The 26,967-nt window shown below is 39.1% G+C and overlaps 1 long non-coding RNA gene across 1 annotated transcript in view; it reads right to left on the bottom strand.

Moving 5' to 3' along the window:
- Positions 1 to 638: 638 nt before the first annotated feature.
- Positions 639 to 26,967, bottom strand: part of LOC140846121 (uncharacterized) — a 126,929-nt gene continuing 100,600 nt past the window's right edge. The window contains exon 4 of the long non-coding RNA XR_012125022.1: positions 639 to 735. This is a non-coding gene — a long non-coding RNA (uncharacterized lncRNA). The remainder of the gene's footprint in view (positions 736 to 26,967) is intronic.

Raw genomic sequence — 26,967 nt, 5'->3', positions numbered from 1 at the left:
TTTAAAACAAATTAGCACCCTCCCCAAAAGCCTATTGGCCCCAATGTGTTTATTACTTTGTTTGCTGTTTTAAAAGCTCTTCCTAAAGGCTTCAAATAAGACTGGGGAGTTCCTCCAGAAGGAAGCACACCCTCAGTCTGTTGAGGCATATACACTTCTGACAAAGACTTAAATCTTTCTCTTTTTTTTTTTCCCCTCTTGACACAGCGGCTGGTGACACATAAATGTACTTTTTTTCTTTTGACAGAGTAATAAAAATCTCATTATCTCTGAATAGGCAGCAATTTCGTTATCTAATCTTTTTACCAAAAGGTTAGTTAATTAATCAGAAACAAATCCTGATTATTATTTCAATAGAATTAGAAAGACAAATCACCGGAGTACAGCTAAATAGGGCAGGCCTGCGGTTTCACCTGCCTCATTGCCGTGCAGGCCCCGTGACTGTCAGGGCCCCTCCGGGCAGGCAGCCTTCGGAACAGCGGCCAGCAGATGGCTGCTCGGAGCGGCCAGCCTGCCTTGGCTCTAATGCCTGTGATCCCATTACCTCACTGAATCCGTTACCAGGGTAACTGTTAAATTGCTGTGAAAGGCATGGTAATAAAGTAACCTGTCACATTGGCAATAAAAGGAGCAGAATTTTCCTGTTCACTGAACTTTGCAGCTCATCAATACTCACTTGATGGAGAAATTCACCACTACTCCAGGGTCAGCCCCAGGAACCCTTCCAGAAGGCTTCTGAAATGCAAACGAAAGTTCATGTAAACACAAGGAAGATATAATTAAAAGCTAGATTCTTAGCTGCACAGAGCTAATGCTTCCCCCCTTTTCTGTGGAGGGTTATGGGAGCTTGAAGAACACTGGATTGCTCCCTTTGTTGTTGTTTTTTAATTTAAAGCTCGCTAGATAAAAAATAACCTTTGCTGGTGAAAGACAGCTGTGATTAATTCAAGACTGGGCAAACAAAGCACGAGAAGAAAAATCCCTTGTTCCTAAAATCTGTCTTGCTTTTTCAGATCCTATCTTATAGGCTGTTTTCACTGAAGGGTCATGGTACTTAAAAAATGATTAGGATTTAAGCATTTAAGAGACAGAATGGAAAGCCTGGGTTTTAACGAGCATGAGGAGTTGAAAACAATTCTTGCTCTCTTCCCCAACCGAATAGTTCCGGTCTGTCAGCTCCAACTTCGTGAAGATAGATGCCGGCAGAATGTGGGCATATGACTGTCTCCCCCGCTTTCTGTAGGTGCCCTTCAAAGGTTTCTGTGCCAAGGATTCTAGTGGTGAACTACCAGGTGTGAGATTTGCTACAATTAATTGAGGTTCCTTGAGGTAAGAAAAGAGAATAACAAACTCTCTCTCAGCATTAAAGAATAAGAAATAAGTAGAAAACACCATTTATTTCAATTACATTCTGCAGCCAGCCCTCTGAACATACATGGGAAGTGGGGTATATCTATCTAGCCCTCATTATTAGCCGTTTGCAGACTTCACGCTCTTGGCTCCATTTGGTGCTGTCATTAATTAGGCGGCATTAACCTTAGAATACGTCGGAGCGTGCCTACTGAAATAACTTTGGGCATGCTTTTCTTTCTCCCTCCCTCCTTTTGATTTGCAAGTGCCTGCAGCTTGTTATTACAACACTGACGGTAGGGTAGTTCTTTGACCGGCCAGCAGCCAACACGAACGGTACTTTTAATGGTAGCACAACCTAGGAAAAGAAATGCCTCCAAGCTGGAGCCCACCTCCTTCCGGCAGGCTCAGCTTGGGGTTGCAACAGAGACTCTCAGGCTCCCCACATCCACTAGGGCCTGACTGGCACCTTAGAAACGAGGCTACTCTGCAGAGTGAGGTGGCATTGTGCTGCACCTGGGAAACTGGGTGAGTTTCCAGTCCAGAAGCAGGAAAATGAAGGCTATGGCTTCATGATATCCAAATTTAAAAACTGAAATATTTTCTGTCTTGTTGAAAGTAGTTCTCAAGCACAAAGTTGCAGCACACACAGACACCATACACACACACACACACACACACACACGATGTAATTTCTGATGCAGGAGAGAAACAAGCAGAATTACTGAGGTAATGCCCGTGAACCAGCCCAAGGGCACCGGCGGTATGTCATCACCCCTGTGAAGGTTTACCATGGGTGCTGGGGCAGGGGAGAACCTCTTCCTATAGCAGGGATGCCCTAGTTAGGTTAGAAGAGTAAGAACCAATACAATCATATAATAATATATAACCAATATAAATAATCATAAAAAATGAAGCAGGCCTTCAGATTAGGAAAATAAACACCAGTGGAGCCAGTGGACTGCAAGTGAGAAAATGGGAAATTGTGGCTCTTATGTTCAACAGGAGCATCCATTGTCTCTAAAGATGATGGTATTTATTATTCAGCAGCCACTGATTGTTCCCTTGTGGCTGAGGGGAGTCCACTGTTGTCAGATATCTCAACTTTCAAGAGAACCCCTACACAATCATTTTTTGAGAACATCTCAGTTTTTGAAGTCCAGCTGTATTCATTGGCTTGGGCTGCCATAACAAAGTACCATGGATTTGGGTGTTGCAAACAATAGGGATTTCTTGTGTCATAGTTCTGAAGCTAGAAGTGCAAGGTCACCATGCTGGCAGGACTGGTTTCTCCTGGGGCCTCTCTCCTTGTCTTGCAGACAGCCATCTTCTCCCTGTGTCTTCACAGGGTCTTCCTTCTATGTCTATGTCCTCATCTCCTCTTCTTGAAGGACAACAGTCCTACTGCATTAAAGCCCACCCTAATGACCTCATTTTAATCTACTCACCTCTTTAATGATTCTATCTCCAAAAACAGTCATATTCTGAGGTCCTGAGCATTAGGACTTCAATACATGAATTTGGGGTGGAGGATAGACACAATGTGAAAGGCACAGTCATGGGTCATTTTAACTTACTAACTCACGGAATTTTCACAGCATCCCTATGACATAGGTAATATTAAGGTCTCTCTGTTACAGGTGAGACATGAGAGAGACTGGCTTGCTCACACAGTATCTGGTAGAGCTAGGCCCAGAAACCAAGCAGCATCTGAGGCCTCCTGGTTGCAGTTGCTATTTTGATGGCTGAAAGCATTCATGGTGAGAAAATACACTGCTCTGACCTTGGCCCTGGAGAGCAGAAGACCTTTACCAGATGAGAGAGTCTTGTACTCTCTAGAAATGCAAATCACCCCATGAGATCAGGGTTATATAAAGGTCCTATGGATGCACACCTCTTCTGGCACCAATGTGTCTCCTCAGGCCTTTCTGCTGAATCAGTTGGGTTTGAAATAAGAGTACTCTTTATCATCTAGAGAAGATCATTGACTGAAGGGGAGCAAAGTTTGATTAATTTCATGCTCTGGAGCAAAAAATATCAGTAAGAGTCTCTGGGTATCTGGGATAATCACCAAGACAAAGTTCGGAAATTTCTGGAAACATGGTTATATGTGTTTGTTTTGGCCATGGCTGCTGCTTACCGCTGAAGCCACCATTAGCAGGAAAACTGAAACTGAGAAAAGTCTCAGTCTATTTTCCAGATCTCTAAAGAAAGGGTAATTTGGGGAGATTACATCTGATTTAGAAGCTAGTCTTGGGAGACCAGGACTCCAAGACTCAGCGGTAGCCCTAAAAACATCTGCCCAGGAAGTATACACAGAAGTCAGAATTTTGTCAGAAAGATGTTGGGATTTAAGCACTGGTAGCTGAGGTTTGATCAGGTGGAGACACAAAGGGGCATCTTCCTATTTCCCTCTCTCTCTCTACTCTTCCCTCTGCCCCTTTCTCCCCCATTCCCTCCCTCCATTTCCCTTGCTTGGCTTTGTGGAGGGGTAAAGCAATAAAAAAAAAAAGAAATGTTTTTTTGACATCTTTTCTTTCTGTTTCAACAAAATGAAGCAATTTCTCCAGAGGGTCCATTATGGCTAGTTAATTGACTTTCCTAATCGGACATTTTGGAAAAACAATTGAGCTCTGTGAACTTTTGCATGTTTTTCTCACTGGAGACTTCAGAGGTACACACCCACTGTTCTTTGTATTTTTAGACTATGTTATTGGAGCACAGATTAAGGTGATTTTTTTAATGCCTTCTATTTACATATAATTTTCCTTCCTGAGTAAATTTTTTTTTCACTTCTTGTGTGCTCTCACTAAGACATTATAGGGGCTGACCATCCTGTCTGGAGCCTCTGAAACTGAGGATATAATGTCTAAAACTGTTATCATGGATCCAAATGGGACTGCCATTACTGTGATATATACCAGCTTAGAGCAAATTCTCTTTTCCTTAACAAAAGAAAAGACATGTGATGTGTCAGACAGTTATTTGATCATCCTAATTACCATTTACTTTAACTTGGCTGAAAATGTGTCTGAGATTGAAGAGGATCCAATGTTACGAATTTGGAAGGGAAGAAGGGGGACAATTTTGATTTGCGATACTAGCCTAAGAAACAGAAGGGTTTTTTGAATTGCAATTTTTTTTTTTTTTTGCCTCAGATCTTCTTTGAACAAGATACACTGAAAAAAAAAAAGAAACTTATTTATTAACACTTAATATATTGGAATTTTCATGGGTGTTCTCCCAGTCTGTTATTTTTCCTCCTAGCTACTATTACTGCAATCTGATCACAAATGACAAATTAACTCTAGGGCTTTGGAACAATGTTGATACTAAAACATCTTAGCTGCCTACTTACAAATTTTCAAAACAAAATAGTTATGCATGTGAGTGGCCAAAAAGAACATTCATGTATGAATATGTGTGTAGTGAAAATATTGGAGAATGAATTATATTATAATATTATGCTTTTCTATGTTATTGTATTATTTGTTTTGTCTGGGTAGCAAGATCACAGGTAATTTTTCTTTTATTCTCTGCTCATTTTTATTTTCAATCAGTAGATATAGATATTAATATGATAGATATGAATATAGATGATCCTGACATCTGTATCTCCAGCCTCAACATCTTTAAGTCATCAGTTGTTTCCATGTGTCCTCTGAACAACCTAACCTGGAAGGTGTAGATATACTCAAAAAGATTTCCACCTGAATTCATTATTGTACCCAAAGTTCCAGTTTCCCTATTTCTGTTCATATCACCATTTTCCATTTGACTACCCAAATCTAAAGACTGGCAAATCTGAAGTCATTCTTGGCTTTGCTCTCGCTTCTCACAAGTGATCAGCCAAGTCTAATGAGCAGGGTCACGTGAGGGTCTATTCATCACCATCTTCCCCTCTGCTATCTGCAGGACGACACCCCATTCTCCGGTATTTCTGACCCAAACTCCCACATAAGCAGTCAATTACTCAACTGGCTCTATATTTTTAAAACATATTTTCCCTCTAAAGATATTTGTAAAGGGTTTTATAAACAGTTCTTTCACAACCTCAACTGGGGGGTAATTAAACATAGAAAGTATTTTTCTTAGATTGTGCTAAATAATGATGAACAATGCTGATCTGTAATTTTTTTTTCAAGAAGTATAAGCATTTTGAGCCGTAATCTTCATTTGGAGTGATTAAGTCTACATAAAATTTAATTCCAATTAGTGTTAGTTTGCCATGACTGTGATTCTGAATATGTTGTTCCCTGGCTTTCACACTATTTACTAGAATTTTCTACTAATACAGTTGAATATAAGATTAGAGGAAGTATTTTTATAAAGTTCACCCTATAGCTAAACCTAGTAACTATAGTAATTGGAATCACTTTAATTTCAACAGAGTTAGTAAAGGAAGATGAATTGATTGGGAATAACCATGAACAAAAAATGGATTATGACATGTATGAAAACATAGTCCACACGCATTCTTATGGCCATCCTGGTAGCAGAATACCTGATCATGTTAAGTTTTATTTATGAAGAGCTCAATGGGTCAAGTCATTGGTAGCTTTTTTTTTCACCTTTAAGCAGTTAACAACAAGGATTTTTGAAAGATATTATTTTATATTGGCCACACTTAAAACCATTCTAATTAGAAGAACAAAACTTTTTAAATTACTGAATTATTCAGAAATTGAGTGGTTATATAATAATCAAATATAGATATTCTGGTCCCTTTTTGTGTTTCCAGCGGCTATTAAGCAGGCAGAGAGAAATGTATCCTCCTTATGGGATGCACTTCCAACTTTCCTAAGAAAATATCAGAGGAACTTCTATCACCTTTCCTGACTCAGAACCTGCTGAGTTCTTCTTCCATACAGAAGATTTAGCTAAGAGGAGACTGTAATCACCGAATTCCATTCCACCTTAAATTCCCCATGCTTTGCATTCAAATTTAAACATTAGCATTATTTACAAAACCACTAAAATATTCAAATAATTTATTTTCTCTTTTTCTCAAACAAACATAAAAATGAAAATCTTTAGAATTCTTTGAAATTTAAACTGGTAATGACTACTGGGGTAAAACCACACTTGGAAAAAATTTTCATTCAGAAATGTTCCCTACTTCTGTTTGATAGTCCAGAAGTCCAGATGGTAAAGAAAACTGGGAGGATAAAATGACCCTCCTCAAAACATGCCTGGGGCTTCTGAGAAAATTACCTTGGTACCCTTATTAATTAAAAAAATTTTTGAAAGTAAATGGTAGGAAACCCTAAATGAAAATCTGCTCTTCATGCTGTCAGTGAAATTCTGGCCAGATTATCTTCCATTAACTTGCATTTTTAATTTCACATCCCAAGGATGCTGATAAAAAAAAAAAGCTTTCTATTTTCAGAAAGAATGCTCTTCCACCACAACATAACATTAAAATTTATGGAGATCCTGGCTGTGTCCAAAATGGTTCTTTCTATTAACTTTGGAAATTATTGGTTGGGAGCTGTATTTTTTACTCCCTAATTTATATGTAATAGAGGAAGTAGAAGCCCTTGGATACCTAGACTTGGACATATTCTACCCATATGGAGGCATCTTATATATCCTATGATTTAAGGTAACTAGTACAGATTCTATATGCTAGGAAAGCCATCTAAACATTATTTTTCTACTTCTACTTTTTTTGCAAAGATGCTGGCAATAATCAGTAGCAAGATCATAGGGAAAAAAAATGAATAAAGCCTCTAATGGTTTTAAACATTTTGTGCGTATATACACAAAATTTACACTTTTAAATCATGTACATGGGAAAGTGTCCATATTTTATGTTCATTAGACATGCTAATTTATAGTTGTGTTTTGCATTCTAGAAACTAAAGTACATACACTGCCTCAGGTTCAAAAGAATTCTGATTGTTAGTGATTCTAAGGATTGTTCAGAATACCCAATATTGAGCAGCAAAAAAATAATCTTAGATTTTTATTGGCTCTGCTATTTTGCAGTATGAATTCAGACTCCTTAAAGAAATGAGATGTGTCAAGTAGTACTTTAAATACAGCCTCTTCAAAACGTAGGGAATGATTATTTCAGCAAGTTTTAGTTTTCAGCAGCAACATATGCAGAGGCAGCTGTGTACTGGAGTTTGGAGACCAGGGATCCTTTGGAACCCAATAAGGAAACCGTGACTTGCATGCAAAGCGCAAAAGAATCGCTTTTCCTTGGTTCTAAATTATGCTGAGACTTCAGGGGGATAAAAGAGACAAAGAAACATATTGCAATTTCAGTCTGATGATCTTCTACAGAAAGCTAAGCAAATTAAGATGAAATTAATTATATGAATAATATCCACCCTCCCCCAATCCTTCAAGTATTGTTGAAAGATCATCTTTTTTTCCTGCAGCAGGCAGTGTAGTGTCTAGCTACATTTCTATGCTCATTAAATAATATTTTTATTGTGTCTTCTCAACGTTATCAAAAAAATTCAAGGCCATGGTGAAAGATCAAGGAGAAAATTTATTCTTTGGGTGTTGACTCTGTTCCGAAGTCACTGAAGCATTGCTCCATCACTCTGTGGCAGTCTCAGAACACTCTATTCAATTACAGACTGCAGCCATGGGGGATCATGTTTTAATCTGCCTATAAACAAAGGAATAAAATAAAAACAGCATATTTACAATTTTTAAATATGCTGCTTTTATAATATGATTCCAGGAATTATTGCATTCAAATTACTTGCTTCCTAAAATGGAAAGGAATAGGGCATATCTGCATGTAAAGTCAGGCATCCCCATTACAAATGACATACAATTAATGTGAAAATCACTACCCTCTAGTAGCAAAAGGGAGAACTCTAAGAATGTCATACAGTCATGTATTTAATGCTAGTTTTCAGGTATTAAAAGATGCTCATTTGCACAGAATTGCCTTTCCAAGGAACCTGATTCATTTTGTTGCCTGGAAAGGGGAAAAGAATCAGAAAAGAGGAGCTCCACTTTCTACTGACAATCTAATCCCATTTTTGATAGGCTTCTGGAATCTAAATGAGAGGCTATAATTCTGCATGGTTTGGTTTTTTAGAAAATGAAAATTGCTTTGGGGAAGAAAGCTTGCCATAGTCAGTGTGCTAGATGCAAACAAGAGCCCATAAAATCCTTTCACAATCTAATGACTTGTGGTAACCCACCTGCCTGGTACCTGAATCATTTAGCATACCTCGATAAAAACTGTATTACTTTAACACTAAATGTGATTAAGGCTTTATGCTGGCATTTAATTAAAGCTCTGCATTTGTTGTTGGTACATTTCCTTTGAGCATCGGTTTTGCATGTTTTTAAAAAATAAGCTAATTTAAAACATCCAGGAAGAGATACTAGAAATACTGTAATACAGCCTATAAATAATGATATTTTTCAAGTTTGTGGGGCAAAGAAAAATCCTCTTCTGGTCTCTTCCCTGCAACATGCCAACTGAAGGGGAATTCTTCCTTCGGAAGATTATCAGTCTCATGTACTGGCATACGGTGTTTGACCACAGAGAACTGAAGAGTTCGATTTTCACATGACCTCTTTTTCCTCTTCCAGGAGTGTTATAGTAATTTAAATTCTCATGAACAGAAGTCCATCTAACAAGATAGTTGCATAATTGCATGACCTTCTCCCTATTGCTGCCCTGGACAGATCAAAAGCAATAGTAATTCCTGTTGTTGGAAAGTAATCAACCAGTTCCTTTAGAATAGGACCACTGCTCCTGTGAACTTCCATCTGTAACAGAGAAGGGAAAATTCACTCATGTTTGACAGATACCCCATCAGTGCTTAAATCAATAGCTGGCCAGATGGGCAGACATCAGCTCAGCTTGGTGCAATCTTCCCACCTTCAGTACCCATCATTTTTGACCAGAAGAACATAAGTATATTGGTCTTGGGTCTTACGTAGGGTCAGTCAGACCAATTAGCTAGGTAGTATTTTCTAAAGTCTAACAGGCAACAGAATGAGACCAATGCATGTCAATAACTTGCATGTAAAATTATCTCAACCCTCACTGAGACTTGTATTTGGTTCCTTCCCTACTGTAAGGAAAGGGAATGCCTGGGGAGATTATCCTGAGACACATTTTGATATCCAAAGGCACAGCACTAAGGGGATGTACTTCAAACCACTGTTTAAAAGAGAATATAATACAACTCTGTTCACTGTATAGAAATGGAAAACATTACATGTCAGTATCTATTTCTCTTATATGTGCATGAGATAATGCTGATATCTATACTTGATATATAATATGAATGGCATAAATTAGTATAGGCATAAATGAATACTAATGCCTATGCTGGATAGAGAAAATGAGTGATTTGACTTGCTTTATTGATTGGTTTACAAATTATGTTTACTGTCGTATAGAAATTGTAGCTGCCTTGAACACGGCTAGTTAATTTGCTACATTAATCTGACAGCAACAGAGGCTTAATTTCTCTGAGTCCAATCCAAAGTAAATATGCCTGGATTCTTTGTCAGTGTGGTAGTTCTGGAATGTTCCCACTTCAGCAAAACTATTAGTATCTACTGCCCTAAAATATAATTACTACAATAACTCCCCACTGGGAAATTTAGTTAGCATTTCCAAGTAGAGGAGAACAAAACTTTTAAGTATAATTTAAATCTTTCAACATGACTCTAAAATCTCAAAAATCACTACAGGCAGAAAATATGTAATCAAAAGTACCTACTGAAGATCTTGCTATAAATAAATATTCTTTATCTATCTTATCACCAAATGGAGTTGGGATGGAGGCATGTTGCCAGGGAAGTATGGTACAAAACTGATTCCAGTATATGAAAGGAAACATTTATTGGAAGTTTGGAGATAACCTCTGAACATCTTTACTCATAAGCAATCTGAAACCTTTGCCCTTCCCGTTGGAGACTTCTGTCGTGTATGCACCACAAGACAGAATGCCATCAGAAACTGAAACCCAAGAGTTTTCCTCAGTCAGCACAGAAAATGCAATCTACTTCTTTTGGCTGATGTTTTATTGATAAAAATCAGAAAGTAAACCTTCCATGAACTTGTAATTACTTTACCATGCAAAGTGTTGACAAACGCTTTAGTTCAACACCCTGGATTTTCCCTATGCTTGGCTGAATGAGAACAGTTCCTAGAGGCAATCATGCTGGGTCATGGAACTAATTGTGCTTTGTGAGGGTGAAAATTCTCAATTTCCGAGCAGGGGACACTGCCGCATGACGGATGAATGTTAGAAATGTGTGCTGTGCTCTTTCATCTCTGTCACTGGATATTTATTCTGACTTGGCTTCTAAATTATTCATTTTCTTTAAGCAATCAATATTAATAATCTGATTTGCTCTCTGGCATTTTTAGTCACACTTCTGTTTAACTGACTGTAAATAAAGGTCACTTGGAGGCTTCCTGCTGCTGTTCGGAAGGTCCTTGCCTAATTAATTCCCAACACTTTTTTTCCTATGACTGTGATTAGCAGTTGCAATCAAGTTCAGCAATTAGCTGCCTCCTTGCGCTGTGATTTGCTCTGTGCAGCCCTCAAGATAAGGCTCCATTTGGCCATTCAGTTATCACTCTAAAAAGAAGTCTGGGTAGGGAGGGTTTATTTTTCACTTCGAGGTTTACAAATTTGCAGATAATTATACAGGAGATGATTAAGCCCATCTGCCAGCCTCTTTAGTCATCTCCTTGTTTAGGGTCCTCAAATCCCAAGTACCCTGGGAAACGGCGTAGCTTGCTAGTACTCTGCACCTGGAAAGCTGGGGGGTTCCAACCCAGGCTTTACCACTCCTAAGGTCTTTGACCTTGTGCAGGTTATTTACTATCTCTGCCAGGGAAGGGCACTTTCTCAGGGTCTGTACTGAAGAGTCAATGACACTAAATTCATGAATGTATTCAACAGAAGCTTTTTAGGAACTGAAAAGTTCTAGGTGTCCGCTGTTTGAATAAAATAGATACATGGTGGGCAAAGAGAAAAATACGTAACCAAAAAGTAAATGCATAAATTGTTATTAACCTTGTGAAGGAAAAGAACTGGATGCCACTGGAGAGAGGATTTCACTTGAGACTGGGCGGCTGAGGAAGCCTACTCTGAGGGAGGAGGCTAATGGGCTCCAGGTGCAGACAGTGAGCCTGTGTCTGTGGTACAGCCTGGTAGGTGGAGGGCACGGCAGGAGAGGGAGTTGAGCTGCGACCCTGGGCCAGTTTACTCATTTGGGAATAAGACAGCAGAGTGGTTAAGCGACTAAGTTCAAAACCCAGCTTTGCCACTTATTAAGTGTAGGACACTGAACAAACCACTTAACCCCTTCATGCCTCATTGGATTGTTGAGGACATTAAATCTAATTATACATAAAGGATTCAACTAAGGCTTGAAAACAGCAACACCCACTGATGTTAAATATTATGGTTAGATGCCAATAAAGGGTCTGGATTTTATTAAGTATGGTAGGTGGCAGGGGATGGGGGGAATCAGGAGTGTTTTAAAATACTTTCAAAATCCAGGGAGACCAGGGAGGCCATAGTGAATGATAGACGGTGGGGGGAAAAGTAAAAACAAGGATTCTAATTAAAAGGCTACTTCGGAAGCCCCAGCTCTTGATTTAAGTTGACAAAAGTGGATATGGAAAGATGTGTACAGAAATACAGTAGACCAAGTATCCAACAGACAGTAAGAGCTCAATAAATATTAGTTATCGCGACTGATCGTTTACTTACCTGCTAATCGTCCTTTTAGGTACTACACACCAGGTGGATGGTAGGTCTTCGGTTAATGCCTAATCATTCATCTAAATTTTCAGGGATCCTCATAGTGTGAGAAATAGGAGAGCAAATGGGTTATATAGTTATTCATCTTGGGCAGGTTTCTAAAAACTTGAAGATGCTGGGAGGCAGCCTAACGGGCCGGCAACAAGGCAGACCCAACAGGTAGAACTGGAAGTGGATGAGAACTCGGGACGTGTCAGAGCCCCATCGATTGAGAGTGAGGTCTAAAGCGGTGAGGCAGAACACATGACGGTTAGGGGCAGGTACAGCCCAGGAGTAGAGCAAGATGAGGGGCAACCAGGTGTAGGCAATCAAAAGTAGGTTAATGTATCAATTTATTCATCTACTAAGCAATTATTTATGAAATGCTATTGACTCTTCTAGGAGCTGAGGCTTCAGACACAAGGGACAAAAATCTGTGGCCTCATGGAGTTTAAAAGGAAAGCAGACAAGTTGATGATTAATCAGTAAAATACTGTATTAGAAGATGATAAGGAAATAATAGAAAAATAAAGTAGGAATGGAATATTATTTGATGGCTTTTACATCACCCAGTGCTATAATGAGCTAATAGAAGGTTTGGAGCAGAGGAATGACATGATTTATCTTTTAAAAGGATCTCTCTTGCTCAGAACAAATTGTATGGGACATGTATGGAGGGCGCATAGTTTCCTAGGTGGGCTTATGTCACCAAAGTGAACCTCATTATTCAGGAGGAAATCATACTCTCTGTCTTTGTCTTTTAGAGCCTACATTTGGCCTGAGCAGGAAAGTATTTTGGGAGTTGGGGTTGTTTTGAAGGTGGTGGTCTTGGTCTGCAGAGTGCATGGGAGGCAAGCATACATTCTGGTGGAGATACATGTATGTCCACAGGTTGACCTCAGGACTAACTGGAGCAGCTGTAAGAGTTAGAGTTCCTGGAAAGCACTTACTTGTTTGGGAGGGCTTTCATATTATCAGAAGCAATTTGGAGATAAAGCAAATTCTTTTTGGTGACATTCTCTCCAAAGTGTTTAAATGGGCATGCCCAAGAAAATTGTACTTTTCTAGAGAAATCCTGCCACTAAGCCCTGAAGGAGGAGCCCATTTTTACCACTGGCACCAGAGCTCCCCCTTTTTTCCTGACAGCTGCAAAGCAAAGCAAATGTGCCCCTCCCTGCATGGCAGATTTCCTGCTGCCGTTCTGTTCTGTTGAGCTCGTTCATTTAATCTCACAGGGGATCTGACAGCTTTCTCCAGCTCCTAAAGCATTTCTGTAGCACTCATTGAAAAGCACACTAAGAAGAAAGATGCTGATGGAAGCTCACATGCAGAGACCCGCTATGGGCTGCACGAGCAAAGTCAGCCTGTTCCCCAAGTGTCTAATGCTCAGAATTAGGACTAGAAGTAGTAATTCCAACACTCTGTCTTTATGACAGCTCAGCTAATGAATGCAAATGTTCAGCACAACCCATTTACTGGACGGTGGATGATTCATATCATTGGGATGTGTTATAGAAAATGTCAAGTACTTTTAATCTATGGACTACATATACAGTTCATGTGGCTATATTCTGTTCTTGACATATGGACCAGGTGATGGGTATCTTCCCTAGTATATCTTTTGTGGGTGGGAAAGACATATTGAAAAGTGACACAATTTTGCCCTTAGGTAAGCTCATTTTTGTGTTCATGAGATAATCAAAAGATTCAGTTCATCCAACTGGACATTTTCTCTAGCGACAACCCAGGGCAGAAGACCTGATAGAGAAGTTCCTTCCACAGAGAACCCTGTACCTCATGAACTCATCACCACCTCCTGAGAATGCCACCCTTAGAGCTCCTCTCCACAAAGCTCCTCCTCTCCTGCCCTAATGGGCTTGATGGCTCAGGCCTGGCCATTTCCGCTTTCTCCTGCTGGCAGGCATCTGCTAAGGGCTTGCTCCTCCCCATCTACTCACCTAACCTCCCCAATGAAGCTCAAAGCTATCTTGATGACCCCATGAAGTGATGAAAATAAGAGGCTAAATTAGATTCCGGACTCCAGGCCTAACAGTTCTTCGTCCAATAGAATTTTCTGTGAGGAAGAAAATGCTCTCTATTTGCACTGCCTAATGTGAGAGCCGCTAGGAGCATGTAGCTATTAGGTAACTGAAATGTGAGTAGTCTGACTGAGGATCTGAATTCTTTACTTTATTTTACTCTAATTCACTTACATCCCTCCTAGGCCTTTGTCCTGAGCCTGAAAAGTATTTCGGTTCTTAATGGAACTCTTAGCATTGTGGTATCTGCTAGGAATCCTCTTAGCTAGGACCGGGCTCCAGAGAGAAATTTGTGCTCCCAGCAGCAAGGAAGACTAGACTGCTCCATCTATTCCTCTTCTCATTCTGATATGCTGGTGGTGGTCATGGGGGGAGATGAAAAAGGAAGGATCTGAGGAGTTTTTCCCCATACTTCCCCATGATTTCTGGTAAGAGGAGAAAAGACAGAATCCTCTTTGGCATAAAAAGGAATGGAAGAATTAGTGTCTGCTCACTGAATTCCTTTCCTTTTAGGCACTTTATCATGCCTGATGTATTTCTAGACATAGATGTATTCTTAATGAGAGGAATGCTTTTGTTATGACCATTTGATAAGGCAACAAAAACTGGCTTATCAATGACTAGTCACTGAATTGCATTTCAATTATTAAACACTTGTCTTACCCACTTTCCAAGGCTGTGTATGTATGAGGTACTAATGCTTTGTAAACATTCAGGTGCTCTAATTATTTTGCTAATTATAACAATAACATTGCACCAAGATAGCTTTCATTTTCATGGTTATCTCTCTTACCAGACATGGAGTCCATTTCTTATTCAGTAAAAAAAGATTTCATTGCATTGCATATTTAAAAAAACAGAAAAGTAGGGAAAAATTAATAAGAGACCCTTGAGATAAAGTAAATTTTAATATCATGTCAAATTTGCTATAGGTCTCTTCTTTCTTCTTAAGAAACAATAAGCTATTCATAGAATAAAAGTCCTACTATTAATTCCATTCTCCTTCCTCCCCCTGGGAGGTAATGATTATTATGAAATTGATGACTATTACACCCATCAAGATGTCATGCTTTCCTGAGAAAGTATAGCAGGGCATTAAAGAGCACATACTCTGGAACTTTTCTTTAAAAAACATGCTGTGCTACTTTTTAATTGTAAGACCTTCAGCAACCTACTAAACATCTCAGTTCCTCACGAGAAACATGGGCATAAAATAAGAGTCAAACTCATATGGTTATTGTGAGAATAAAATGAATGTTAAGTGTTTTTAATGACCCATGCTAAGTTCTGTATAAATCTTCGCTATCATTATTATTAGCGCAAATATTTGTCCATATGTGTGTGGTTAAGTTTTATATAAAAGTTAACAATGTATTTTTTCTCAGTCAATATTACATCTCTGCGATGCATCCATACTGATACAAACAGAAGGAATTAATACTGACTTATCTGTACCATTCCACTGGATGTTTATATCATTCTTTATTCACTCTCCACTGACAGACATTTTTTCTGTTTCTAGTTTTCTCTATATTCCTGGCATACACATACACATCCTACTGTCTTTGTGTCACAGGAACAAGTGTCATTCCAGACACAGCAGGTGTTAATGAGTCATTGTTAACGTGAATTGATGTTCATGTGTTTAGCCCTGGACTCCCTAAGCTAATGGTAAGCTCCTTGCAGCAAGAGTGAGGGACACAGAGCAGATCCTCCATAAGCTCCTGAGGCTCTAGCAGAATGAGCTCAGGCCTGCGGCTAGCACAGCATTTCTCCCACAGGCTGGAGGCCCACACAGTGACTGGGCGGTTGTGACACTGCTCCAAGAGCACACCACGCAGAAAGCCCACTGGGGTGACAGAGCATGAGAGGGGCAGGTTTTAAGAGAGAGCCTGCCTGTGAACCCTACACTGCCATGCTTGCTATTTACCTTGGCCACTTTAACATAGATTTTTATCCTCCGACTCAGAGACAGGGGTATTATTCAAGTTTTCAGGACAAGTTGGAATTGGCAGGCCTCAGCGCTCATAGAAAGAGGGAAGCGGGAGAGTGAGAACTCTGCAGTGCCCAGTGACATCACGCCTTTCCACGCCCCACTGCTTTGCCTGATGTCCTCAGCCCCAAATGCCCCCTCTCTGTCCTCCCCGCAAACTTCTGAACATCTGCAGTGATCTCTCAGACGAGATGCCTCCGTGCCTGGGTCCGGGTGCCTCCACGTGGCACTGCGCTTTCGTATGATGGGTTAGCAATGGAGAGCCCTCTGCCTTTGGAATGAGTGGGTTAGCACAAAGGGGGCCGCTCGTCCCGTCAAGAGTAAGTAGAGAGGCTAGATAAAGACAAGGAGGCACAAAAAACTTCTGTCTGCAGGACTGAGGGGCTCCCGAGGCAGCAAGGCCTCGAAGGGAAAAGGTCCTCAGGAGGAGGAAATCCTCAAGGTGAACAGGATGAGGATGTTTTGCACTATTTTTCCCTTTGGGGCATTTGCCAATTTATAGGTAATAAAACTATACAGAAAAGTAAGGAGACTATAAATACAAAATTCAGGCTAGTGGTTACCCTTGCAGGCAGAAGGCAGGATTGCTTAGATGGGGCACACAGTTTTATTTTCCTTTAAAGACATAGGCTGTATTCTATTTCTTAAACTAAATTGTGGTTATGTAGCTAAACTTGTTATTTTTCCTCAAATGTATATGTTTGTAAACACATATTTATACTGTATATGTGATATTTGTATCTCATTCTTCTGCATGTGCACTTGTTATAGAGAAAAAAATAAATGAAACTCTAAACTAATAGCTCCTATCCACACAGAACATTTCCGGTCCCCAACATGATTCTGTATCTCAGCGCTCTCCTCTGAGAGCTGCTTAAAACCTGCTGCTCTCATCCATCTCAAGTCGCTTCTGCTATTCCTGAGTTATTCCTTCTGCTAGTCCAGGCTGGCAGCTCCACGCTTCTGACTGTAGAGTTCTCATCCTTAAAAAAACTGTTTTTCAGAAAGAAGAGCATGAAAGCTGGGTGTGTGCCCTCACTGTAGAAGAAATTTAAAAAGAATATGAAGAAGGTAATGTTCAGGTACGGGGGGAGAGGAAGTGTGAGAACTCAGTTTGTTTGCAGACTCTCCAGCATATAAGAATTCTTCAGCCTGTCTACCTTTGTGAATACACACATATAATAATATATCCACAGATATGTGAATGTAAACCAGGAAGGATGGATAAGAACAGGGTAAAATGAGATTAGGCAGAGGTATGGGGATAGTAGGTGAGCTCACAGAGAGAGTGAGTTTATGAGTTACAGAAAAGAGAAATGGTGGAGGCACCAGAAAAGGTAAGGAATTAAATGTAAGAGGAGGAATGGTTCAAGGCATCAGAGTGGGCATCACTTAAGTGGGGGAGACCACAAACACAGATTTCTGCTGGAAATGAGAATTGCAGAGGCTGTGATTTCACAGCACAAATTTTGTGCTGCCTCCAGATTTCCAAAAAGAAGTTTCCTTGCCCTGCACTAAAAAATGTATAAAGAATAGACTCTAGAGAAAAGTATTACCACCAGGCAATTGCCTTTTAACTGTGCACACACCTTTGCAGCCTCTGTGCTTTCTTAAAAACAGTATGGCTTCATACACAAGGCTTCACTAAGAGAGTAAGAAACTTCAAGTGCAATCATATTGGCAGAGTTGTGAAAGTCAACTTGAACAATTGTCAAGAAGAAATAATGCTTGACCTTAAACACCTAGGAAAAAGCATACTGTCAAATATTTCAGATATTTATCAGCACTCTGTAGGTAATTCAATTGATAAAACAGATACTATTCTTGGAGAAAATACTGTAATGGAGCTGAGAAATATAACAAAAAAATCACCTGAACTGAATGACTTTTTTCCTTGAAAAAATTAGGGAGTTGGGGTTGTCCCTAAAGTGGAAATAGTATGCTGAGGATAATTTCAAACACAACAAAATTATATGAGGGTAAACAATGAGACTTGAGAGGTAAGCAATGAGACTTTCTGCTCAGCAGTAAAATACAAGCACCTATAATGTATATAAAGTACCCACATACATCATAAATAAATACATATAAATGCACATGTGCATGCAAAGAAGGAAAAATGACATCTAATTTCTAAATAAAGAGAAGCCATGTCATAAAATCATTCCCATTACATTTGCCCCACCAGACCTTGCTTGCATTTTCTATCTGTAGGATTTATTGCTATGCATTACCACATATGCTTTCCCTTGTTTTCTTAGATACCATAGGCAAGGTCAAAGAACTAGCATGACTTACTAATTCAGTAATTCCTTACTTTGTTAATGGTTTCGAGAGGTATTACAAATTTCTTTAACAATTGGAAACAAAATTAATTTACATTTGCTTTAACTTTTAAAAGCATTTAAGATATTTGCCTCTAATTCTTTAGGCAGGAAGATAAATCATGCCATTGAATAACAGTGGCAAAGAAAGCCTGTTGCAACTCACTAAACCACACTCCCATCCCCACCTAACAACAATTTCAAGAGCAATTACCAAAATGGATAGTGTAACCATCTGAGCCATCCGTTTCTTTTATATAGACTGCACAAGTTTAATCCATGCCAGTGACTGCAAAACCGCTAACTAATCTTCGAGCTTTTTCTCCTGTCCCCATCAACATATAAATTTGAAGACTTTACATATTTCCTACAAATCATTTATATTTTATATATAAAATATTTTAAAGATTCTTCACATAACATCAAATGATTGATTGTCTCAAAATATAAACCAGATGGTAATAGTTAGCTGTTCAAATGGTTCTCCACTACACTTAGACCAAAGTCCAAACTCCATGTATGGCCCCCAAGCCCTGTAGGTTTGACTCCTGCCTACTTCCCCAAGCTCATCGCATCGCACCTTCATTTTGCTCGAACTGCTCTAACCACACACAATTTTCTGTTCTATTTTGTCCAACTCTTTTCCACTTAAAGACCTTTCTGATGCTTCTGAAGATAGATATCATCTTTTTTCTGATGTCTAGTCCCTTCTCTTCCTAAAGGTCTGGGTTTGAACCTCATCACTTTCATGAGACCTCTTCTGACCTTAACGCAGGTGCTTTGATCCAGCCATTGCCCATGATGCAACTTGGCTCCTCCACTCTTCATTTCCCTTCCACTCTGTCACAAGCTATATTTACCTTGTTTTACTTTTAGTTTGTCTACTTGTTACTACCAAGAACATGGAAATGTACATTCTATAAAGGAAGAATTGTATGGATCTCCTTCATCATTGTAACACAAGTACCTAGCTCAGAATCTGCCACAGATATGTATTAAACAAGTATTTGCTAAATGAAAAAACGATTGACTTTGGTTTAGTTCTCATTCTCCTCAGTATGTTATTCCTACATCGAAAACTCTTCAATGACATGCACTTGAGTTTATAATCAAATTTCATTCCTTATCATGGTGTACAGTTCCCAGTACAACCTACCTCTAAAGATCTCTTCAAATTTACCTTCTATTATTCTGTTTTACTCACAATGTTTCACTGTACTAGGCCTGCTTCTCCTAAAACCACATTAGTTATCTATTCCTGAATAGCAAATTCCTCCCCAGAATAGTGGCTGAACAGTAAATACTTATTATAGCATAGTCTCCATTGATCAGAAATTTGAGGGGGTTTATCTAGGTGGTTCTGGTTTAAGATCTCTAACGGTATTGCAATTAAGATGCTCACTGGGACTGCAGACCCTCGAGGGCTCACTTAGGTAGGAAGACCCACTAAGCTCCTATGGCAGCACACCTCTCGCTTCTCCACTGATGGTTGGCCGAAGGCCCATGTTCCTTGCCACGTGGCCCTCACGGCTTCCTGAGTTGCCTCAAGTTATGGGAGTTGGCTTCTTCCACAGCAAGTGAAGAAAGAGAGCAAGACAGACACTACAATGGCTTTTATAATCTAGCTTCGGTAATCAGACTCTGTCATTTCCAAAATATCCTACTGATAACAAATCAGTCCCACTCAATATGGGAAGGTGATGCCAAGAGGCAGGGATAATTGGGGGTCATCCTGGAGGCTGCCTTACACAGTCTGTCCTCAGTCTAACAATGATCCACATATTCCCTACATGTAAAATACACTCACTCCACCTCTCAATGCACCCCTCCTCCACAAAACCCTATTCCATTACAGCATCAGCTCAAATTCCAGAACTTTGTCATCTACATAAAGACAGTGCAGATGAGGCTCCTCAGGTATAAGTCCTTAAGTATGGCTGTTCAGGTACAGTTTCTTTTGATCTTAAGATCTATGAACTACAGCAGTAAGTTCTCTTTCCTGTTATGCACCCACATACAATAGTGGGATAGGTGGGAAGCCCACTTCAAAAAGGGAAAACTGGAGGCACATGGGAGTCATTGAAATCCAGCCAGACAAATATTGGAAGATCCTTTATTAGGACTCAGTCTTATTCCTGCCAAGGCGTAAGTCTGTATGACTCCTGATTCTTTGGTTCCAGCCTCTTGCTCATCCTTCCTTTCCCACAAAAGGTCATCTATGTTTGCAGCTGCAAAGCTTCCTTAGCTTGCTTCCATCCAACAGAATTTTGAGGATCTTCTTTTTTTGTCTCTATCCTTTTCTGTCCAAACCAGCAGTGTTTCTACAAATATAATAATTTTTAACACTGTGGGTCACTTGTGAATCACATTAAGAGTCCAATTCTTTAGATAAAGCTTACATCCAGAATTTCTTTACAATAAACCCTTCTCATCCATGGCCTTCCCTAGAGACTGCTGAGGAACAGTATCACATAAGCTCCTTAGAAACCCTATTATTTGATTGAAGGTTATCTGAGATGCCACTTTAGCTCTTTATAAAGCCTTTATCCTAGCAGGGCCTTGGGTTTTATATTTGCCTGGAAACCATTTCTTCATTTTAGAAATTAGGAAAGGTATTTTAGAAATTAGGAAAGGTTTACCATCTGGAAAGACTTGGAATTTTCTAAACCATCAACTCCTGTCTCTTTTTTGTTTAATAATTTTTCCTTGAGGCTATCTCTTATTTCTTTCATTTTACTGCAATCGGGAAGATGTTCAGAAGTCTCCTTAGCTACATCCCTTGATTCATTAGCCACTTTTTCTACTTTCTACATGACTGTAGATAATAGTGTTGCTAAACTTTCTACCAATATATAACAAGGGTCCTTCTCCCTTTATTCTGCATTAAGCCCTCACTATCAGCTTCCCCAAAAGGTATCAGGCTTCTACCTACAGTCTGTTCAAGACACTTTAGGTTTTTAATTTCTTCTCCTCAGAGTCCTTCCTCCTCTTCTCATTGCCTTGTTTCAGTCACTCCCACATACTTAGTCATTTCTTACAGCAGCACTCCACTTCCATTGCCAAACTCTACTCTAGCTGTCTATTACTGTGCAACACGTCATCCCAAACTTAGTGGTTTAAAACAACGAGCTCTTATTATTTCCATTTTTCTGTGGTGCATAAATTTGAGAATGACTTAGCTGGTAAATTCTGGCTTGAGGACCCTCATGAAGTCGCTGTCAAGATGTTGGTCCCTGCTGCAGTCACCTGGAAGCTCACCTGGTGCTGGAGGATTCATGTCCGTGGTGGCTGATTCACATGCTTGTTAGCAGGAGGCCTCTGTCCCTCACTGACACTTGGCAGGATGCTTCAGTTCCTTACCACACGGCCCATACATCTGCTTGAGTATCCTCACAACATAGCAACTATCTTGCCCAAGAATGAGTGCTCCAAGAGGGCAAGATGGAAGCCCCAGTGTCTTATAATCTAGCTTCCTAAGTCACACATTATTATTTCCGCCTTGTTGTATCAGTGACATAACTTAGCACTATTCATTTTGGGAGGATACTAAAAAAAGGTATAAATTTCAAGAGGAAGGGATCACAGCAGACTAGTTAGCACAAAGATACAAGCATTTGCTTTTGCTTCTACCTGGCCACCTTTTGTTAGATTTTTGCAAGACTTGACACCTAATCCTTTTAGTCTCTGATCAAATGTTACCTCTTCAGAGAATTCTTCCTTGCCCACCATATCTTATATTTCCCTGTGCTTTTTTTACTTTAAATCATGCTATTTTATTTTCTTCATACCTTTTATTACTATTTGAAATAATTATTCAAATACATTTGCTTATTTATTTATTTGTCATTGTTTTTTGCTTTTCACACTAGACTATAAACTTCCTGAGGGCAGGAACCTTGTCTGCCTTTTTCACTGCTCTACCATCAGTGCTTAGAGTAAGGCTGATTTATAAAATTTATCCAATAAATATTTGTTCAATGAATAAACAAGTGTATTCCACAAGGTTATAAATCACTTAGATTTCTCTTTAGTGGTCTATTTCGAGAAGATTTAAGCCAGTATGGAAAGATTATGGAATTATCCAAAATGGAAACATATGTAATTAACCAGGAACATGTTCTGAGCTGCTTGAGGTGAAATGATTCATTGTATTATGTGGGCCTTTTGTTTTCAGTGGACTCCCTGTTTTCAAAGTGGGGCTACATAAGAAGGGATTCTTCTAACTGAGTAGGCTTTGAAAGGCCCTAACTATTCCTACGTGAACATAGGGTATATATCATGGAACTCAGGCACAGAATGCCCAGGTCACAACTAGTACTGAAAAGTATGTGATTGCTGTCATGGGGCAAAGGGGCTGCATTTTTCAGAAAATATTATGACACCTGATACAGTTTAATTTCTTAAGGTGAACGTTTAGCAATTGGAAATGCAAAGGAAATCAAATACTATAGACCTCTGCAGAGCTGTGTGATAAGGTCAAGGACCTACTGAAGAGGATTGAAAAAATTGAACAATGCAAGTCTGAAAGAAATTAAACATGGTCGACTTGTGATTTTCTCACCTGTATTGTGTCAGGTAATTTCATCAACCTAGAAGTTGAATTTTATGGATTAATCATGGTGTTTTGAATGTAAGTCACAAAAATAGAACTAAAACTAGATTGAGCCCGTGCAGATTTTTTTAACTACTGTAATTTGGAAAGACACTATGGTAGTCCCTCATTTAAAAACAAAACAAAACAAAATCAGGACACGGGGGCTTGGAGACTGCAACTTGAAATCAGGCCAAGTGTTTATTATGTCTGTCTTTTCTCTCTGTTTGACTCTGCTTCCTTTTCAGTAGTAGTGTTCTTATTTTGTCCTTCATCAAAACACACAACTGCTTCTTACAGCATTTTTTCTCCCATTTACTGTGATTTAGATTATAGGTCAAATGATACTGCCCCCCCCCAACACACATACCCCAGTGTCAGTTATAACACTTAACCAATTAAATTTCATCTTGACAATTTAGAACTGACACACAAAACTTCCTTCAACATCTGTTGAGTATTGGACTTGGAATTAAGGAAACTCCAAAGAGGTCATTTTCAACTTAAATTAAGAAAAGCAGAATATGTTGGCATATAAGAAATAGTGAAAGAAAGGAATTCTGCTTCTTCTAGTCATGGTGGATTCACCTGTGGACATGAATATTAATAATAAAAACAGTTGCAAAAACTGGACAAAATACAACAGTAATCTGTTTGAAATACTACTGAGCTATCAAAACAGCCAGTGCTTTATAGATTAATATCTCTGGGAGAAGAGAAACTCATTGAGGTAAATATGACATTCCATACTGCTTTTTTCGCCTCAAACTATTTGCTGATTCATAAGCGGTGTGGCCTGACACACTAATAAATCAAGCAGAAGGAGTTGACTAAGAGGTATATAAGCTGAATATAGCCTTTCAGAATCTCAGGGACCTGGGCAAAATGACTTTGATATTCAGCCTGGCAAGGCAGCTCGGGTTTGAGAGGACAGTATATTGGAGAGAAGGGAAGACCAAAGAAGTAAACTTGACAGTCTGAGCTGCTTTTTCTGCAAGTATTTGTCATTCATAAATGAAACAGATTCAGAGTCTGGGAAGCAAGCAGAAAACAGTTACTAAGAACCTGAAAATTTAAGTAAAATTATCAGGAGTCTCACGTCTCTGAGAACTAAGCTTAGTTCTAAAAATTGGAACTAAGAGCCAACCAAGGTCAAAATCCCTAGTAAACAGCTCAGCCTCTAGTTGGCATATCTGAGTAAAGAGATAAGATCAATCTTTAAAAGGCTAAAATCTAGTCCCAAATCAATTCAGGGTAAGACTGGATAGAGTTGGCCAATTCCTACTCTAACATTCTGCCAGAAGTTAAAGAAAATTCTCTCTTGCGTAAAGGCCACATTTCCAAAGCATTTCAATTTTTTCTTAAAAAGTCCCATCTTCGATTGCATTCTATTTAATTGCATATTAATGGTCAAGTGTTTAAGGCACTTTCACATAAAATATCTCCATCAACCCTCAAACATTGCTGCAAAAAAGGAAGAATAGATAACATGCTTATTTCTCCAGATAAACATTTGGATACATTCTCTAAGGACATAGTATTTGCAATAGGCAGAACCAGGACTGGGACCACAGGCTTCTTCATTCTAGTAAAGTGTTCTTGTCGGTACATAGTATTGATAGATATTACAAGACATTGCACAAATAAATTTGAATCCAGTCTCCTTGTAAGAAAGGGCTTTTCTCTATGCAACCCATATCTGTTATCAGCATTTAAAAAACAAACCAAAATATATATGAATACAAATGCATGTAAATTATTTTTCATATTAACTTTTTAATTATTAGAATTTATAACTTTAGGTCAATAAGTTAATCACATCAACTCTCTTGTCATCCAGAAATAGGACAATTTAATCTTTTCTATATCAATGGAAAACAGATTTTTTTTGTTTTATTTTGATCTCAACTGTGAGATTTCTGTTCATGTGCAGAAAGAAAGGACTCAGGTTCATGGAGTGAGTGATATCAAAAAATGATACAATGATCATTTTCTTGTTTCACAAACCACTAGATCACTACACTAAGCTTCTATTATCAATCATCAGTTTGCTGTTAAGTACCAGATCCCTGAATTTCACCTTTCTCTCATTCTCACTGAGCACTTCCTTCTTTCCCTGGTCTTTTTGCATCAGGCACACAAGAAGGAGAGACTTGGAAAGAGTGGCTAAACAACAATACATAAATTCAAGTGATCAATAATCAAAATAATCAATAATTAGAACTTTCTCTTTAATGCAATGTCTCCAATTTTGAAACAAATGTCTTGCTAAATCTTTTCATCAGTTGGATTGACCACCTCCTCCAAGAAGACCTGTCAAACACAAATAGTTTGACACTCTCTTGGCTAAACTTGGCTCACCTTCTTTTTCAGTAATCTATATCTATCCCATCTCTTTTCAGTAATCTATATCTATCCCATCTCATTCACTTGATGGCACAGAGCCTGATGGCAGGGTTTTGTCTTTGCTCATTTTTATGTCAGCTGAGTACCTAAGAAAGAAGCTTTAACAAGAGCCCCATCTTTAAGCCCATTGCTCAAGGTCTGGTGAGTTAGATTTTTCCCCATCCAAACATTTGTTTGCAATCACTGCCCATTTCTTTTCAACTCTTTTTCAGGCATCTGGCTCAGTTATTTCTTATTGGTCAATTAGAATGGCTTCAACTCGTACTATTTAATCCTTCCCAGCTAATGAGTTTGATTCCGGGAGCTAGGGGTGAAATTGGGGGTGGATGCTGGCAAGACAGAAATCATGCATCCAGAAAATGTGAAAGGCTTGGCGTTAACAGGAAATCCTAACTATGCCACATGCAAGCAGATTTTTTAACCTCCTAAAATGTGTTTCTCCTTTTCCTAATCACAAAAGCCAGTGCAAACTACTTAATTCCACAATTACAGGATGAAGAACTGAAAACAGCATAGCTTTAGGCAAGAAGTGAGCATCCTCACACTGCATCCTCATTAGTGAGGATAAATGTGCCATCTCAGGGCAACCCATTATGTATCCTTTATTTCTGTATTAATTAAAAAGAAAGCTTGGTGGTAACATGAATCTATATGATAGAAAACCATACAATTCTCTAACTTCAAAAAAAAAGCAGTGTTAAAAAAGCAGTTTGAGGGTCTAATTATAAAGGTCTATATTTTAGTACTACACTGCACTGCACATATGTTCACGGCTCCCAGCCTCCCATGCTGCCTCTGAACACGTTTTCCTTCATTCTAGGAACATTACTGCTGTTAAAACACTGGCTTTTGGATGGGAACTGGAGAGCAGAGGGAGGGAGGGAGGTTTTTCAAGAAGAGGGATTTCCATTGTTTCCAGGAGACTGCTAAAATATGTGCATGTATGTGCGTTTTCTGAGCATTTCTCACACATTTGCAAGCCTTTGATTCCCACCTCTGATTTTTTTTCTCCTCCATTTTCTGCCTAGCCGGCTAATTGCTAACGTAAACAGATGGAATCCCCTGGAATGTGGGGGAATGGGACTAGACAGTGACTCCACAGGAAAAATGGAGGGTGTCTTTGCAAATGGGAGATAAAAGTATTCGGAAAGCGAAGGCACAGCTTTTTACTCTGATTCTTTTTTCTCATATGAGGCAAAAGTGACTCAGATGTAAAACTTGGCAATGTTTTGTTATTGAGATGATGTGTAAAAAACAATGATTGACTTGTGTGCTTGAAGGAAATGTTGAGACTGTTTTTCTCAGGACAATTAGAAACAGGCTGCAAGGCAACATGTTTGAAATGATATATTGAACTTCCATGGACAGACGGGAAGACACCCAGGATACTGGCCATGGCACACTGACCCTCCTTCTATGTTTTCAGTGATTCATCCTGATTTTACAAACGTTTTTATTTTTATTTAGTGGATAGCTGGGCTTTGTGATATGCATGATCTGAGAAAGAAAA

The sequence above is a fragment of the Manis javanica genome, chromosome 14 (assembly GCF_040802235.1).
Source record: "Manis javanica isolate MJ-LG chromosome 14, MJ_LKY, whole genome shotgun sequence".
In the NCBI taxonomy this organism is placed as follows: Eukaryota; Metazoa; Chordata; class Mammalia; order Pholidota; family Manidae; genus Manis; species Manis javanica.
This window is presented reverse-complemented; position numbering and strand designations above follow the sequence as displayed.